Source organism: Schistocerca nitens, chromosome 8 (assembly GCF_023898315.1).
Source record: "Schistocerca nitens isolate TAMUIC-IGC-003100 chromosome 8, iqSchNite1.1, whole genome shotgun sequence".
In the NCBI taxonomy this organism is placed as follows: Eukaryota; Metazoa; Arthropoda; class Insecta; order Orthoptera; family Acrididae; genus Schistocerca; species Schistocerca nitens.
In genome coordinates, this window is record NC_064621.1 from 104,020,158 (window position 1) to 104,037,774 (window position 17,617).

Here is a 17,617-nt window from a genome sequence, read left to right on the forward strand (position 1 = left end):
GATGCCCGTTGCCGACTTTAGTGTAGCACTGCGATCTTTGGACGATACCACACCGACCTTGTGCCCCATCTCTAATGACCTCGACGTTGACCGCTACGGTCGCAGGTTCGAATCCTGCCTCGGGCATGGATGTGTGTGACGTCCTTAGGTTAGTTAGGTTTAATTAGTTCTGTTCTAAGGGACTGATGACCTCAGATGTTAAGTCCCATAGCGCCCTGAGCCATTTGAACCATTTGAACCTCGACGTTGACTGGCGTTAAACCCAATTTTCTCTCCTCTTTCTTTGCAAAGGTGAATAATGGTGCTGTCTGACGAAAGCTGTCACTGGTCTACTCAATTTTAAAGAAACCACACTTACTTGTATCATGTTCCTAGACGAACTGATAATTACTTTATGACCGGGAATAATTCCCAAATGGACAGTATCATTTCTTGACAGATTCTTTCGGAGATTCGGACCTATGCAATGACCAACACGAACATCAAAATTATACCCATTGTACTTTCTTTTACGCTGTTGCGTATAGGCAAATGTGGTCGTCTTTGGGGGTTTGAGTTGCCAGATCACGAAGCTGACAGAACAGGTCGCACTTTTGACGCTTACTGACGTGCGGCAATATATATATCGCCTCTTATGGCATTCAGGTAGAGCAGTGCTAAAACTCTACAATAGCTGTCCTCATATATGTAAATTGTAACGCAGTGAAGACCATGACCTTAGAAATACGAGAACCACGATATCAATCGTTTAGTTGTTGGACATCCTGTTTCTGTGTAGTGACCGTATATTTCTCATAAGACGTCATAAACAGACTTAGATTTCTCGAAACCAACTTACCAATAACTCAGTACCGTACTAAAACTTTTGTTTCACTGAAACGTTTCCCTGAAACTGTTTATCGGAAGGAAGACGTAATTGTACACGCCTAAGAGGGTTACATTTAACCACAATATACTGATCATAAATGAGCATATCACAATATAGTGAAGATGGGACATGTGCTTACATTACATGCACGCATTAAAATGTTAGCAAATGATTTCAGGTAAGATAATACTTTCAGTAAATTTTTGCGCGCGTGACAAATAATGGAGTGGAATCTGATAAACCTAGACGTAATTTTTCACTGTCAGATGATACATATTGTCTTAGAGTCGATTATCCTCACTGAACCTGCTGATGACGCCATCCTCCAACTTCTCTAACTCAGAAATCATCTAAACTTTAACTTCTCTGCGTGACTTAAATGCTGTCTTGAAATACTCATTTGGCAGGTATTGTGTATTAAGGCAGTCTCCGTTTTTCAAACGATAACAGCGACCCAAGAAATTGTAGATTGCAATTGACAGACGATGATGTGTTTCCTCTAGCAGCCAGGCACTTTAACCGTAACACATAATACAATTTTCAGTTTTCGTGACTGCACGGAAAAGTTAACATTTCTGAATCCTTTTGCATACAGGAAAAAATATTTCATTCTGTAACCCAGTGGGCAAGCCGAGCATTTCGAAGTCATTTTCACTACGCAGAGAACGACAATTCATCTCTCCTCTGTAACTACAAAGCCCGCAATTCATAACCGCCGTGCGGCGGGCGGTGCGAGCAAACCAAACGCACGCAAGCTGCGTTTTGTTTTGCGTTATATTCTAATATAATCTTCACATGTCAAACACACGCCAAAAATACAAAACAAATAGGCACAGAACAAAATACGTCAAATTTCCACAAAAGTGAAATGCGAACGTTGATTTTATTTGTACTAGAAATAATTATTTTTAGACCGTTAATAAACGGGTATTATGTAATTAATTACGAATATCGCATGGTCAAATACGAAAGAGCATAAACAATTTTCCGTCGCACTGGTATTGTTTCACGCTTTGATACAGAAATACGTATTGAAGCGGGTATATATTTACGTAAGGCCTACCAAGTCTGATCGTTCGACTACGTGCTGGACGAAGGATTCCAGTACGCTGATTATAACAGCTTTTATTTTTCGAGGTATAGATTGCGAGGCATTAACAGAGGGAGAAAGTAATTTTGTAACGACAAACAGCATTTGACTAACTGTGTACCATGCAGACTATACTGGTGTCGTAACTGAAATCATAAGCATTCATCCACTGATCAAGTCCACCTGGATGCTTTAATTGTCTCAGTGATTCTTTGTTTCTTGTTGGGTAATATTTTCTTTCCTTTATCCACCACTAATCAGTATCACCTACTTTTTGCGGTTCCTAAAGACACGAGAAACCATGTCAGAGGACTGTAAGAACTACACAGGTTTGTTACTATTACAGAAACCATGCACTTCCCGAAAAGCAACTTGATACGTGGCTTACAGAACATCACTGTGGTTTCAAGATGGGCTGTTCGTACTCTGAATACATCTTTAGACAATACTTAAACTGGCAAAACACAGAGAGAAAATACATGTTACCAGTTCCATACACTAATGAGTGTATTCCACACTGCTTTAGAAAATATCTTCAGCAAATGGAGAAAATGACTCGGGCAAAAGAACCGGCTGATTGATGAAGATAATGATATGTTGCTCCGGCGTGTAACAGCAAGGTCCTTAGTGACAAAATGTCATGATATCAGTATGATTAAAGGGCACAAACAGATAAAAATTCTAACTACAGAGGAAACCAGAAATAAGGGCCTTAATTCGAGCGTGCGCGAGCGCATACACAAACAAACAAACAAACATGCGCACACGCACGCACACACACAAACACACACACACACACACACACACACACACACACACACACCCCACACCCCACACACGCACACACGCACAGAGAGAGAGAGAGAGAGAGAGAGAGAGAGAGAGAGAGACAGACAGATAGACAGACAGAGAGAGAGAGAAAATGACAAAAATAGCGTACATTGTAAGAGTGAAAACTTACAGCAATAAAGAAAACCGAGGGAACGATGTGAAAGAATACAAGAGAAAACAGTGGTTAACCGATCACTGAAACAAAAAGGATGAGCCATCCACTGTGAGACACATTAAGTTCGCCGGACGCTGAACAGCTAGAACACAGCGTAGATTCCCACCGGAATTCACTGTGCCTTTTTTCCACAGCATAAAATGCACTCAGCAAAAATGTGGTATTGAATGATTTCCACGCTACACACTGTTGGGGATCGTTTCGCCAGAATCGGAAGCCATGTGTTGGGGACAGTGACCAACTGGAAGAGGTTAAGGGTCGCTTCATCCCACGTGACAGCTAGGAGGTCCACCGCAGCCGGATGGTTGGCTTCACCACTTTCTGCCTGTCGTCCCTCATTGCCAGCCACTCCTCCACCACAAAACTACATGCACCAATGACGCAACAGTGAATTGCCAGCCTGCAGAGCAATGGCGCATTGTGCCACGTCATGTTCCTTGCAGACCTCCTACGCGGCTCAGTCTGCCTGTTCATCCCCAAACCCCCACGTGCCCCAATACCCAGCAGAATTATACCTGCTCCCTCTACCATTGAACGAAGTATAGTCGGCCGTGCACTAGATGGACCAGATCCTCTGCTGGGCACACGTACTGCACTGAATGTACAGCACTAAGGGAATCGAAGCAGATGAAACGGTTTGACCTGAAATGCCTTCTGGGTCACATTTAGCTCCTAGTAAATACAGATCATTCACAGGGAAGACGAATCGTGAAAACGTGGTCTGGGAGCACTACTGAACACCTAAGGGTGTGCCCTAAGCTTGATCCATAAGTTTATGCAGCTAGAAAACTGTGATCAAATTTAAAATTTAAAAAAGAAAAACAAAAAGCAAAGGGAGGTTGAAACGAAAAACTGGAGTTGAATCTTTTTTATAATGCGTAAAGTGTTGAAAGGGTTTCGGGCCTCTGTAAGAGCCAGGATACAGACCTGCTCCAACCTTGGTAGAACTCTCAAAATAACCCCACCCGTCTCTAAAACACAATGTTTCGCACGAATCCCATAGCTCCTTGTCACTATTTATTGAGTTTGAAAAAGCCCTTCCATCCTTGGCCGTGCAGCGGTACGGAACGCAGGTGCATAAGGCGTGGCCGGTGTTTTAAGATTCGTCGCATCATGATGAATCATTGTCTGATGTGAAGTGGCGGGTCGCTAACCTCAGCACAATGGCTCGGTAAGAGGCTGGTTCCAAAGGCCCCAAAAGCCAGCCGAAATCCTCCATGGTGCAACGCATCGAACGTTTCTAAATAAGAGGGCCGAGGAAACCCATGCACCGTCTATCAATCATCGAGTGAATGAACGTCTCACCTTGTTGGTCCCTAAGGTGCGCCACCTTGCATATTTAGTCTAATGTGAGCCATAGAAAGCTCACCGTGTCTGTAAAAGTAATAGCAGTGGCCTCCAATCGCAACCTGGAAAGTTTAAAACAGAAAGTGAACGGTTTCAAATAACGCACAAACACATACACACGCACTCCTCGGGAAGAAATTGAAACCTCCGCCCAACCCTGCAACCGTCGAATACTCAGTTGCAATTGACAAGTTTTTGCAAGACTCTAAGAGGAGCAAAACAAAGACAAGTGGTGAACAAACACGGAACACTTGACAGGACGTCTAACTATTGAGGTGATTCTATTAATAGCTATGGCAAAGACACTACCTTGCTGAGCACTTTTGTCTTGCTAAATTAGGCCAGAGAAAACCTCACCGACTTAGTATCTAAAATAGCGTGATGAGAGGAAGGAGCGTATGGAGATGGGAAGACATCCCCGGAAACCTCATTCATTGAGCCGCCCGAGGATAATGTGGCTCAAAGTAGTTTCGAAGGCTCCCTCTATGTCAAAAAATATACCTTCTACGTGATTACGGCACAGCAAAGCCTGTTGTATGGCCTGCTTCTGGAGGGCAAAGTTATCAAAGGTGGAGTGATATGTCATGAAACCGCACTGAAAGACTTAAAAATGTTCCGGCACAACTAGTGAGGGCAACACTAGGGTAACTACTAGGGTACATGAGGGCTTTCTCGGGTTTCAGAGTGGATTCAAAATTGCCTCTCGCCAGAGTTGTGAAAGAGACCTGATGCCCAAATGAGGTTAAAAATGGCGAGGAGGGGTTCTTAGCTCCGCCCTATGACTTGCCGCATCATGGGCCCTACTACACTGATCAAAAAGGTGTCAGTTTTTTCGAAGCCTGGTATTTCTCTCCCAATACGACACATAAGTCTGAAATTTTGCTCATAAATGCAAACCTTCGCTTGTAATGCTGCAGAAGCTGGACACCCTGCGACATCACCTTCGAGCAGGGCGACGCTTGAAACAGTAAGATGTCACACAGGTGGTAAAAGGCCACAACTTAGATGTTCATGCGAGGTGTACGGTGGTTAGTGATGTCACACTGGCACAAAATTTCTCCACAATTCTGCCTAAGGCCATCGCGAAGGTCGTCACGCCACATCTAACCCACATATAAGCCCTTCTTTTGACGCCTCTGTGATCAAGGTTCGAACCGCGACATACACTGCTGAAACCACGCGGCTATCTTCTGCGTGGCCAAGGAAAACACTTAAGACACACTGCCGATCAGAATCGACACGAAACGTCCTCAGGAGCTGGCATAAAAGGCGTCAATGGAGAAGCTGCTTTTCTCAGAAGTAGCGCCTCGTGTCACAAAAGCTATCAGCGGCCGGGAAGGCGTTGTTGCTAACTACGTGCCCCTCCATATCCGCATGCAATGACGCCTGTCCGGCGGATGATACGGCAGTCGGTCGGTACCGTTGGACTTTACGAGGCCTATTCGGCTGCATCAGTCGCAGTAGAAAACGACAGTTCACGGAGCGATCAGCAATAGGACCATTCTCTTGAAGTTCAACACTGTTAACACACCCCGGACATTTCAACACTACTCTTCAGGACACCATGGGGCTGCAAAGCCATTGAACATAATCTGTCCCATTTAGAGCATAGTGTAACTGCAGTTTTTGTTGCGGTATAAGGGGTGGAATCTCTAGGGGTCATTCAAAACCATTCGACGAAACCTGAAAGTAATCCGAAGCAGCAACCCGAGTGTTTATTCTTCTTCAGCCATCGAATGTTGCGACCTCCTGTGGGGTGCAAAATTGATATGTGAGAGTACAAAACGGCAAAGGGACTCTCTAAGATCCCTCCAGTTTGGCAAAATACTCGGTGCCACCTACGCGCCTTTGATTAGTGCGTTAAAAATCTACCTATAAGGGACTTCGATAATCACTCAGTTAACTGAAAGATAATTAAATCAAGACCCGAAGTTGTCGACAGGCTTTGACATACATCAACGGGGACAGTTGATAATGTGTGCCCCGACCGGGACTGGATCCCGGGATCTCCTGTTTACATGGCAGACGCTCGATCCACCTGAGCCACTGAGGGCACAGAGCATAGTGCGACTGCAGGGATTTATCCCTTGCACGCTCCACGTGAGATCCACATCCCCAACTTAACGTCCACACACTACATTCGTAGTGTCCCTGTCCATTACACTCATTACTCGCGGCGGACAATCTTACCGGGTACTGTAAGAGTTCAGACAATGCGTGTGCATCCAGCACAGAAGAAGAAGGTCAATGGCTGGTATGGAAATGAGCGTTTGGCGTCATTGGCCGGGAGGCCACTTGCGGGGCAGGTCCGGCCGCCTTGGTGCAGGTCTTATTACGTTCGACACCACATTGGGCGACCTACGCGCCGGATGGGGATGAAATGATGATAAAGACAGCGAACACCCAGTCCCCGAGCGGAGAAAATCCCCGACCCGGAATCGAACCCGGGCCCGTAGGACGGCAATCCGTCACGCTGAACACTCAGCTATCGGGCCGGACAATGGCCGGTTAGCCTTAACTATATGATGATGTTATGTGTTCTTTCGGACATTTCCGAAAGAACAGATACCATCTTCACATACTTAAGGCTAACCGGCCATTGACCTTGTTCTTCTGTGCTAGATGCACACCCATTGCCTGAACTATTACGGTACTCGGTAAGATTGTCTGCCGCGAGTAATGACTGTAATGGGCAGGGGCATTACGAATGTAGTGTGTGGACATTAAGTTGGGAATGTGGGTCTCATGGGGAGCGCGCAAGTGCTAAATCCCTGCAGTTGCACTATCCTCTGTCCTCGGTGGCTCAGATGGATAGAGCGTCTGCCATGCAAGCAGGAGAGCCCGGGTTCGATTCCCGGTCGGGGCACACAGTTTCAACTGTCCCCGTTGATGTATATCAACGCCTATCGACACGTTAGGGTCTTGATTTAATTATCATTTCATTCTAAGAGAGCTGCATGGTCACCGATGGTATCTGTTCTTTCGGACATGTCCGAAAGAAGAGATACGATCTTTATACACCCATTTAACTGGTACCTCGCAACCTGTAGCGCCTGAGGGCAGGTGACTCCTCCTAAGGGGTGTCGAAGGGGTTGCCTGCCCTCAGGTGCTAGAGCAGCTGCGAGGCACCACCCAGCCGAATGGGTGTCGAAGTCTCTGACAGGTACATTTTTAAGGTGCTCGTCAAAGGTGTGTAGATGGCACCGAGGATGTTGCCGACCTGGGGGATAAGGTTCCTGCAATAATTCAGGGACTGTGGTGCAGCATACGTGTTATCACAAACCACTTAACAGGAGGTACGCGCTATTTGTGAAATGGCCTGTGTTTTCTCTTTCTCCAGCTACTGTGGTACGACGCGGCTCTACTAAACTACAGTGTCACTAGGTCCTGCGCCTAGCACCTGTTAGTCGGGGTACATGGCGGAAAGTGTTGGACCGCGGTAGCGGGAGCGCTCCCATAAACACAGGCCATTATGCAGAGTGGCTGTACACCTGCCCGTGACACGCCACTCATTCAAGCCGGGCGGAGCCGGATGGCGCACTTCGCGCGTCGGCTTGTCACCCTCCATCAGGGAGCGGCGCTTGTCTCATTGCGGGTACGTCAGCCTATGACATGTGGTTGTACGCGGTTTTGCCGGTTTCATCTGTGGGCTTTTTCAGACTAGCGGTAATCGTGCAATCCATTACCGTGGACATACATGAGAAAACTCTAGTGATAGTGTAATAGATAAAGGAAACATTGTAGCCAATCTGAAATCGTTGCTACGAATTTCCCACGGCAGCCACTAAGGGTTAACTGAAGACTGCAGCCGCGCGGGATTAGCCGAGCGGTCTCAGGCGCTGCAGTCATGGACTGTGCGGCTGGTCCCAGCGGAGGAGGTTCGAGTCCTCCCTCGGGCAGGAGTTCAAAAATGGTTCAAATGGCTCTGAGCACTATGGGACTCAACTGCTGAGGTCATAAGTCCCCTAGAACTTAGAACTACTTAAACCTAACTAACCTAAGGACAACACACACATCCATGCCCGAGGCAGGATTCGAACCTGCGACCGTAGCGGTCGCGCGGTTCCAGACTGTAGCGCCAGAACCGCTCGGCCACCGGCGGCCGGCTCGGGCAGGAGTGTGTGTGTGTTTGTCCTTAGGATAATTCAGGTTATGTAGTGTGTAAGCATAGGGACTGATGACCTTAGCAGTTCTATAAGATTTCACACACATTTCAACATTCTTTTTTTTGAAGACTGTAATTCTCTGACAGAAATCCGAGGATTGACCGAAGAGGATAGAGATTGTGACTGTCTTTTTCCGTGACTTGGCTGAATATACGAAGTATGTAGTCAGCAGGCTGAAATATTTAAACAATGGCGATACTTCGGACGTAAGTGTATTCTGAAAACTAAAGCAAAAGTTTTAAAATAATTAATCGCACGTAGTACTAGGAGAAATTTGTCAGTTTCTGTAATCGCTTCATCACCAACAGTTGATATAATAGAAAAACCTAATGGAAGGTCCGCCTGTTTCGCTGAGTGGTAACGTGTTTGCCTATCATGCCGCAGGCCCGCGTTCGATTCCTGGCCGGTTTGGAGGCTTTCTCTGCTCGTGGACTGCGTGTTCTGTCGTCCTCCTCGCCATCATGCCCAATGTGGCGTCACCTGAAATAAGACTTGCAACCTCGCTGCTGAACTTCCCCGAATGGCGACTCCCGGCCAACAACACCACACGACCACTTCATTTTTGACAAACTGCCTATTGGCTTCTGTATCGGGTTCTTCGGCCATCTAATGATTTTACTGGCGTTTCGCCAGCCCGAGTGGCTGGCATTGTCAAAGTTTTACCCTCCATTGCCGGTGGTGAACTGGAGCCGAGCTCGCAGCCGCAGACTATGTGTACCTGGCGCGCCAACGTCCGAGGGCTTCTCCTCGGTCATTTCCGGTGCGGTTCTCCTCTTGCTACCTGCGACGGTCGTTCGCTGCAGTACAGGAAGCCCAAATCCGTTTACCTTAAGGCTTTCCTCTTTCTTGTTGAAACTGTTCGCGTGTTTTTGTATTTCTACAGCTCCTCTGAACAAGCCCGTGTGATAGTGCTTCTCTACAGCCAGAATTTCCGTGTCGGCGAATTTTATTACGTGGTCGGTCTCACTCAGCGCGTGCTCTGCCACGGCCGATTTCTCCACCTACCCCAACCTGCAATGTCGCTTATGTTCTTTGATTTATCGCCTCCGCATTCCCCTTGTGATGTCTGATACAGATAATTCGCATTGTAGACAACGAGATTAGTTGTAGCTGCTGCGGAGAATGTCATCTCCCCTGTCGATAAACATATATTAGATAAGTCGATGACACACCAAAGTGCACAATCTCTGATTGGTATATCAAGTGAATGTTGCAAGATAATTCTCTGCCATTCCAGGAAGTAACAAAACTATCACAGCGTTACCAGACATGTTCCACTACGTTGTCATGACCCTATCATAGTCGTAGCAGGGCGATTATGTTTCTACAGGCAATGTCTTTCTTGTGTGGGCTAACAATTTAGGAGTGCATCTTTTGCATCAACGATGCAGCAGCTTAACTGCTTTTCCTACGACGTCATGAGGAATATGCTAGTATTTGTGGTAAGTGAGAAGAATGGAAAGTTGCACAGACCACCGCGATACATACGACAGAAAATAAACGTAATCCACTGAGCTATAGGTCCATTTAATTGACATAGACATGTAGCAGGACGTGTAATCAAATACCAAAGTTATGAAATACCCCAAAATATATTACCTATTGGCATCAAATCAGCATGGATTTGGAAAGCGCCAATCTTGTAAGACACAACTAGCACGTTATTCGCACAACGTATTGCATATAGGGGCTTTCAGAATGATTCCATATTTATAGAGTTCGCAAAACGCCTTTGATATCATTCCTCATAAGCGCCTTCCAACCATATTGCTTTCCTATGGACTATCATCTCAGTTGTGTGACTCGATTCGTGCTTTCCTGTCTGAAAGATCACACTAACTGAAGGGACGTTACCTAGTGAAACAGAAGTGATGGGTGTAATCCTCGTAAGTAAAGTGGTACAGAACTTCTTAAATTTCTAACGTACATAAACTATTTAGTAGAAAATCAGAATATTTCTCTTAGACTTGAGGCAGATAGTGCTGCTGTCTAGTAGACTCGTCCGAAGAGCAAAGCGAATTGGAAAATAATGTTGAAAATGTATCTTCACGGTGCTAAACATGACAGTTTAACCGTAAACAAAGAAACGAGTAAGGTTCTTCATATAAACGTAAACAATTCCTTTAAAGTTCGCCTTTACGATAAATCAGTCACATCCTAACGTTGTCGAATCAGCTAAATGTCAAGCAGCTACGATCATGGATAACTTCAATTGGAACCGTCATATGGAAAATATTGTGGGGAAGGAAACCCAGACATCGCGTTATATTGGAGAATACGTAGTAGATGATCCCGTTTATGAGTTCGGCACATGCAGCAGCCTAACCCTTTAGAGGAAGATGCTGCTGGTGATGATGATGATGATGATGATGATGATGATGATGGTGGTGGTGATCACTCTGAACTAATTTCTGTTTCACACCAGAAAAAGAGACCCAGCAGGAGACACTTCTGGGTCAACGCCGACTAAGGAATGGAAAAATGACCGACAAGTATGAAAGTTTACTGATATTTGTGGATGCGCAGATATTTATTTATTTTCTGTCATATTTATAGTTTTCCGCCGAGAAACAAATTCAAACTGCTACTAAAATCATATAAAAAAGGAGAAGAAATTATATTAATTGCATAACGAAATAAATTATAGCAATTGAAAACTGATCATCTAAAAAACTTCAAAGTGATCTAATTCTAAACGAGAATAGCTGTTTATTCATACGAAGTAATGTGTGTTATCGTCAAGGAATCTCAAATTGATTCCATATTTCCAGAAATCCAGAAGCGACCTCTAATCGAAGTATGTGCCTATTGAGTATCGTGGTAATTGTGCGAATTGATGCGTGCTTTGCTCTCAGAAAAATAACAGTTGGTAGTAAGTAAAGGAAAATCATTGAGTGAAGCAAAAGTGATATTTGTCATTCACCATGTAAGTGTTATAATCCATCTTCTATTCCTAATCTATGTAGACGATTAACGAGACAATCTAATCACCTCTCCTACATTGTTTGCAGGTGATGCTGTCACTTACCGTCTAGTAATCATTTACCTTCTAATAAAGTCAACAGAAGATCAAACCCAACTGGTGAAAGAACTAGACAATTATCTGTACCGCGTGAAAAGTAGCAATTGACTCTGAATAATGAAACTGTACGGTCATCCACATGAGTACCAGAAGGAATTCATTAAATTTAAATTCGACTAAATACCCAGGGACTGCAATTACGAACAACAGAAATTGGGACGATCACATACACAATGTTGAGAGAAAAGCAAACCAAAGACTGCGTTTTATTGGCAGAACACTTAGAAGATGCAATAAGTCCACTAAAGGGACTGCCTACACTACGATTGTGCATCGTCTTCTGGAGTATTGCTGCCGGTATGGGATCCGTAATTGATAGGATTAACGGAGGACATCGAAAAAAATTCAAAGGACAGCTCGTTTTCTATTTACAGGAAATAAATGAGGGACTGTCACTGGTACGAAACGCGAGTTCAGGTACAGCCATTAAAACAAAGGCGTTTTTCTTTGGATTGAGATCTTATCACGGAATTTCAAACGCCAACTTTCTTTTCCGCATGCAAAACTTAATTGTTGACGCTCACCTAAAGAGGCAGAAATGTTCTTAATAATAAAATAACAGAAATCATAGCTCGCAAGAAAATTTTAAGTGGACGTTGCTTCCACGCACTTTTCAGTAGTGTCACAGTTGAGAAATACGAGGTGCATTCAAGGTCTAAGGCCTCCGATTTTTTTTCTCCAGACTGGAAAGAGATAGAAACATGCGCATTGTTTTAAAATGAGGCCCTCGTGATGGCTGGGTGTTGTGTGCTGTCCTTAGGTTAGTTAGGTTTAAGTAGTTCTAAGTTCTAGGGGACTGATGACCATAGATGTTAAGTCCCATAGTGCTCAGAGCCATTTTAAAATGAGGCCGCGTTCATTGTCAATACGTCCCAGAGATGGCAGCACCGTACGGCAGATGGAACTTTACCGCCAGCGGCGAGAATGAGAACTGTTTTAAATACTTAAAATGGCGACGTTTTCCTTACTTGAACAGCGTGCAATCATTCGTTTTCTGAATTTGCGTGGTGCGAAACCAATTGAAATTCATCGACAATTGAAGGAGACATGTGGTGATAGAGTTATGGATGTGTCGAAAGTCCGTTCGTGGGTGCGACAGTTTAATGAAGGCAGAACATCGTGTGAGAACAAACCGAAACAACCTCAGGCTCGCACAAGCCGGTCTGACGACATGATTGAGAAAGTGGAGAGAATTGTTTTGGGGGATCGCCGAATGACTGTTGAACAGCTCGCCTCCAGAGTTGGCATTTCTGTGGGTTCTGTGCACACAATCCTGCATGACGACCTGAAAATGCGAAAAGTGTCATCCAGGTGGGTGCCACGAATGCTGACGGACGCCCACATGGCTGCCCGTGTGGCATGTTGCCAAGCAATGTTGACGCGCAATGACAGCATGAATGGGACTTTCTTTTCGTCGGTTGTGACAATGGATGAGACGTGGATGCCATTTTTCAATCCAGAAACAAAGCGCCAGTCAGCTCAATGGAAGCACACAGATTCACCGCCACCAAAAAAATTTCGGGTAACCGCCAGTGCTGAAAAAATGATGGTGTCCATGTTCTGGGACAGCGAGGGCGGAATCCTTACCCATTGCGGTCCAAAGGGCACTACGGTAACAGGTGCATCCTACGAAAATGTTTTGAAGAACAAATTCCTTCCTGCACTGCAACAAAAACGTCCGGGAAGGGCTGCGCGTGTGCTGTTTCACCGAGACAACGCACCCGCGCATCGAGCTAACGTTACGCAACAGTTTCTTCGTGGTAACAACTTTGAAGTGGTTCCTCATGCTCCCTACTCATCTGACCTGTCTCCTAGTAACTTTTGGCTTTTTCCAACAATGAAAGACACTCTCCGTGGCCGCACATTCACCAGCCGTGCTGCTATTGCCTCAGCGATTTTCCAGTTGTCAAAACAGACTCCTAAAGAAGCCTTCGCCGCTGCCATGGAATCATGGCGTCAGCGTTGTGAAAAATGTGTACGTCTGCAGGGCGATTACGTCGAGAAGTAACGCCAGTTTCATCGATTTCGGCTGAGTAGTTAATTAGAAAAAAAAAAAATCGGAGGCCTTAGAACTTGAATGCACCTCGAAGTCTAAAGGTGGTTCAATGATTCCTCTGCCAGGCGCTTAAGCGTGAATTTCAGGGTGGTCCAGTAGATGCAGGGGTAGATCAGGCTGTCAGCCCGCAGTGTGTTTGTTTACCAAAGCGAAGTCTTCTGATCCGGTTCTCTGTGACACATGGTACTGTTTCCCAGATGCGCTACCTGTCATTGTATACCACATACATTCCTATTCCATTATACTCACTTCCATGTATGTATTTACAGTGGTATAAAATACTGAGTGTCCGGGCCAGAGGTATACAAAAATATTTGTTTATAATTCCGCATCTATGAAGATTTATAACATCATTCGTCCAGCAGTGTACACAAGGGCTGGAACATTTTTATGCATGTTGATACTATTCAACGTGGGTACTGTATCTCGACAGGTATCAAAACGGTACTCCACTTCTCGCCTCGTTTTAATAAGCATGACAGATGTTACCGCCCATACTGCGGCGTCGACCCGTTGTCTCACGTCTCGAACCTTTGTTCTCTTAACAATGCCCTCGATAAACACCTGAGCCGTGGTAAAAAAATTTCTGTTTTGAAGAGCGCGCTGCAGCGCGTAGTGTGAAGCAGTCGCCCTCCGTTTCTGGCGGTGGCGCCGCTGTGGCAATCGCAGCTTTGATGTCTCCCTCTGGTGGGAAAGGGGAAAGGTTGCCTGTTCACGTGCATTTAAGGGGCGCTGTGAGCTCGCCAGTCGGTCAGTCTGGTCAGTCTGCATCAGTCTCTCGTCCCCAGCTTGCTAGTCTGTCTCTCGTCCGCATTTGTTAGGCAGTTAGTCTCTGTCTGTCGTTCGGAGTGCTAGTATGTCTGTCGTCCGGATCAATCTTTAAAGCCGGCAAAATGAGAGTCTTTCCACTCCGCCAATAAGAGAACTCAGCGAGTGGTCGTCCGGTAGGGGCTTAGTTCCTGCATCTGAGTCTGTGCGTTAGACCGCCAGTCTGCTCGAGTTTGCTCAGGCAATGGTCATTAGCGGTGGGATCGATCGGTTGGTCGATCGCGCACTGAGACATAAGATGACTTGTCCGTCTTGATCGTCGGCGCATGAAGGGTCGCCACGTGAGTCCAGTGGGCCGCGGCGTATAGCGAGGGGTAGTGGCTTCGCGGTCGACACGAGAGCAACAGGAGTCAACCCACAACATCAGTTTGGCCGGTGCGAGCTGCGACGCCGTGAGACGGGAGATCGGCGCGCCTTCCTGCGTCCGTTGAAGTGGCTGGTAGCAGACGGTTCGGGAGAGCGATTTGGGGGTGCTGCGCCAGGTCTTCTCGAGAAATCGCAGTTTATTAGAAGTTAACTGGTTGGTGATATCTTGTTTGATTTACTGTTGTTAAATTCTACATGTTTTCTTGGTGAGGTTACCAGCCGTTTTGCTTTGGGTTCGTCCCACCATTCTTCTCCGTTTGCCCACCCGCGGGAAGGTGGTTGTTTATAAATTGGGTGGTCCGTTTTTCCCTTGTGGAGTAGGGGTGGGTTAGAGCAACCTGCGGTTCGGGTTGTTCGGTAATCTCCCTATCAATCTACCGTACTTTAGTAGCTGCCTCTGTCATGTTTGTCGGATTTGGTGTGTTAACGAATTTATTGCTTGGAGTGTAACGGCCTAAGACGTGAAATATGTTTTTATCTTTGGAAGCTTTGATATTATGGCCTATGATCTTGAGAGGCGGTATCTGTGTACTGTAGAGCATCTTAACTATTGTTTGGCCAACCTTGTAGAATTTTATATAAGATTGAATTTCATGGGCTTTTATTTAAATGAACATTTTAGTATATAAAGTTGCCACCCTTTCACTGTAAGACTTTTCTTAGAAGTTAAAATCAAGTTGCACCTTCGGTGGCAAGGTTAATATTTTAACTGTTAGTGTTTTGTACCATTTCCATCCCTTCTAGGGGGGGGGGGGTGCATAGTTTGTGTGCTTGTGTAAATTGTTAAAACTCTTAGTTTAAAGTAATCTGGGTGTTGCAGATTTGAACCAGTGTAGTCTTTCAGAGGCTGTTGTGAGCGGTCGTAACTACGGCCGTGTCAAAAGGGAGCGGCAAGGTTCTCTGCCCAAAAGCTCATACAGTCAAAACTTGTTTCTTTCTGCCTCTGAATAAATTGTAACTTTGATATTTAGAGGGTGCTTTCTGATTATAATTTTAAATGTTTCTTTTAAAAAAATGCTTTAAAGCACTATTAAAGTGAATAAAATTCCCATTTGTTAAAAGGAATTTGGTTAAGATTTCATCAGTTACTTCCTTTCAACTACTTCCATGCTTACATAGTGTGATTAGATGTGTTAATGTTCTTGATGAATCGCTAGTAAATAAAATAAATTATTAGGAATATTGTTTGAAAACAAATCACGGTTCAACACCCATGCGCTGAAATCCAGCAAAGTCAGATTGGGAGAGCGAGGGAGCCAGGCAATTGAATCCACCCACACGCACCCACCCCCATCCGATCCAACGCTCAGGAAGCGTCCCATGTAGAAATGTGGTAACATCCTAGTGATGGTGGGACGCGAATTCATCCTGCCCGAAAATGAGGTCGAGAGGCATCTGTGGACCTGCATAGTTCGCCAACATGTCGAAGTAGGTGTGCCCGGTCAATGGCGCGCATGCGCCTTGCGACTCAGCGCTGTTCACGAAACGGTGAGGATCACATCTTGGAGACCTGCGCTGTCGACTGCGTATGTACCTAACAACATAAAATGTCGAGTTCTGTCGTTATAAGAGTTTGTTTCTGTATACCTTTAGCCAGTTGTCTTTCACTTAATGTGGTCTGCCTCGTGTTGCTATCACCTCGCGCGTAGCTACCACCAAGAGGTGATTTCGCGGGCTCTCATGTCTTTGGACGCCTTTGCAGGCTGTTTCCAGACAGTGACGCCTCTATATTTTTTTTCGCTTATAACCGAAACGCGCTGAAGTGGCCCGAAGTGGGTTCTACGATTATCTGCTCTTACATGCTTTGCGAATACTACTTCACCTGTTGCACAATTTTACTTGAAACTTATATAATACTTTGCCTTAACGAGACAGATATTTTTAAGTGTAACGTGCTCCTTATTACCTACAGTTTATATAGTGCAGTGGATTAAAACTGAGGAACTGTACGTGCAATATTATTCTTCAACGCACTTGAGCAGCGTGTTTAACGTCCTATTGTAAGGTGCTACTTAATTTGTTCCCCCTACAACGACGTGGAGCTAATAAGCTATGTCTGATATGATCTAAGTTATTTAATCCTTGCTTGTTCTCTTTGACAGTATTTAGGTCGTAATGCGAACCACTGATGTTCTTCTTGCTGCCCTAGGACCATCTCACTTGTGCTGCCTCTAGCAGCCTGCTTCTTCTCGTAGTTGAGTCCTGTTTCGTCAGGCTCTCTAAGTCATGTTGCGGCACCTTTTCACATAATCTGTTTGATGTCTCGTATAATCGCCGCCCATAGCTATGCTGTAAAATACTTAGTCGTTCTCTCTCTCCATATGTGATATTTGTACGAGGGTTGGAACTTTTATAGTGGCAACTATTTATTTACAGCTCGTACAAAGTAGATACGTGTTTAAAAGTTTTAATGACCTTCAGAGTAGTCACCAGCATTGCGCATAACCCGTTGCCAGCGATGTGGAAGTCGTAGGATACTATTAGAAGTGGTAGTTGCGTTGATAGTTCGAGCGGCGCGGTCTATTGCCCGACGAATTTGTAGCAGTTCTGAAGCGAACGCCGTGAAGTGTTTCCTTCAGTTTAGAAATCGAGTTGAACTCACGAGAGCTTAAATCAGGTGAGTGCAGTAGGTGGTATAGCACTTAGCAGCCCCATCAGTCAAACAAATCAGTAACATCTTGCAATGTACGTGCTTGAGCATTGTCCTGCAAAATGATGTTTAGGTCCTGCAGAAACTGTCATAACTTCTGTCTCTAAGCTGGTCGTAGGTTGTGTTCCAAAAATGAACAGCATAGAGACAGAAGTGGG

The 17,617-nt window shown here is 45.2% G+C and overlaps 1 protein-coding gene and 1 non-coding gene across 2 annotated transcripts in view; both read left to right on the forward strand.

Moving 5' to 3' along the window:
- Positions 1 to 17,617, forward strand: part of LOC126199426 (gonadotropin-releasing hormone receptor-like) — a 651,151-nt gene that overhangs the window by 222,747 nt on the left and 410,787 nt on the right. The window lies entirely within an intron of this gene.
- Trnaa-ugc (transfer RNA alanine (anticodon UGC)) lies at positions 7,104 to 7,177 on the forward strand. Its single transcript has one exon. It is a non-coding gene; the product is annotated as a tRNA-Ala (tRNA).